Source organism: Chrysochloris asiatica, unplaced genomic scaffold (assembly GCF_000296735.1).
Source record: "Chrysochloris asiatica unplaced genomic scaffold, ChrAsi1.0 scaffold00175, whole genome shotgun sequence".
In the NCBI taxonomy this organism is placed as follows: Eukaryota; Metazoa; Chordata; class Mammalia; order Afrosoricida; family Chrysochloridae; genus Chrysochloris; species Chrysochloris asiatica.
The window spans coordinates 7,352,315-7,354,037 of record NW_006408693.1 but is presented as its reverse complement, the minus strand read 5'-3'; the positions used below and the strand labels follow the sequence as shown (position 1 = coordinate 7,354,037).

The 1,723-nt window shown below is 37.8% G+C and overlaps 1 non-coding gene across 1 annotated transcript; it reads right to left on the bottom strand.

Annotated features, from left to right (window-relative positions):
• Positions 1–1,585: 1,585 nt before the first annotated feature.
• Positions 1,586–1,658, bottom strand: TRNAK-UUU. Its single transcript has one exon. It is a non-coding gene; the product is annotated as a tRNA-Lys (tRNA).
• Between the last annotated feature and the right edge of the window lie 65 nt (positions 1,659–1,723).

The following is a 1,723-nucleotide window of genomic DNA, read 5'->3' as shown; positions in this document are numbered from 1 at the left end:
ATATACCAGGCACAGAAGTAAGCAAATTAAGGCAATGAAAGAAAATAGAACTTTGATTTTGAAAGAATTGAAAAATAACCTAAACATTAATTCTTGATTTCAAATTTTAAAACCCAAGCTTAAAGCTTGGAATATTTAAAAATGTGCAGAGTAGAATATTAGCAAAAGTGATCATGTAAAAGAAGCACATGTGACAAACATTGAGAAGTGACATGAAGGGGGTGTTGACTCAGGAAAGAGTTGGGGAAATCAAGAGATGCCAGCATACCTCGTTTAATTGTGCTTCACTTTATGGCATTTCACTGATACTGTGGGGTTTTTTATAAATTGAAACTTCGTGGCAACTCTGCATTGAGCAAGTCTATTGGCGCCATTTTTCTACCAACATTTGCGCACTTCATGCTTCTGTCACATTTTGGTAATTCCCACAATGCTTCAAATTTTTCAAAATATTAAACACTGAAATGAACCCTTTGGGCACTGTAGGAGAGAAACACTTGGCTGCTAACACTAAGGCTGGCAGTTCAAACCCACCAGTCACTTTCCCAGGAGAAGGTTGAGGCTTTTTGTTCCTGTAAAAAGATATAGCCTCAGAAACCTTATACAGGGTTGCTATGAGTTAGAATTCACTGGACAGCAGTGAATGTGAGTACCGCACTTTAGTATTAGCCTACAGTACAGTGTAAACATAACTCCTTTATGCACGGGAAACCAAAACATTTGAGAGACAAATTCAGCTTGATTGTGGTGGTCTAGAACTGACCCCACAATATCTCCATCGACTTTCTAGAGTCGATGGAACAATAAGTAAAGATATAAATGTATTAAACATGTGGCATTAATTATAGAAAACCTTATTGATGCTTACTCTATTGCCTCCTTCACCCAACCCTGTGTTTTCCTTGTCAGCAAAGCCCAGGTTTTATTCCTGAGTCCACATCTATCTTTGAGAATCCCATCCTCCAGGAAGATCAGGAATAAATCTTGATTAATCTAACTGTGGTAACGCCATACCTTTGTCCAGTCATTGTCGTTCTTGTTGCTATGTGCTGTTGGATCAGTTCTGACTCATAACAACCCTGCACAGGGCTTCTGAGAGCAATTGGTGAGTCTGAACTGCCCACCTTGTGGTTAGCAGTCCAGTGCTTATATAGCACCAGACCAGCGCTCTGTCATATACTGATCCTAGATCTAGAGACATATGAGAAGATATTTGTGCTAGGCTTCTGGGAGATATATAAAGGAAGAAAGAATTTACATTCATTTAGACATTCTGTGAATTAACTTGAATAAGAAGACCTATCCTGTGACATCTTATTGTAACAAAATACATTTTCCTTACTTGAAAAAGTATTTTTAGTTGATTTTCTATTGCTAGAAATTGAAAGCATCCTAACATGATAACTTATTAAGCATTTAAAAGTGGTATTTATCTATACTGTTGTTGCTGTTAAGTCAGTTCCAACTCACAGCAACCCTGTATAGGGTGTCCGAGGAGTTATTGGAGGTTTTGAGCCACTAACCTTGTGGTCAGCAGTCCATGTCTTATCCTATAGCACCACACCAGGACTCCAAATAAGTATAACATCTGAACAAGGACTTGAACCCTCAACTTTCAGATTAAAAATCTGATGCTCTACCAACTGAGCTACCCAGACCCCTAACTAACTATACTAAAAGGGAGAAAAAAAGAAGGAATTAAAAAATACACGTGAATTTAATT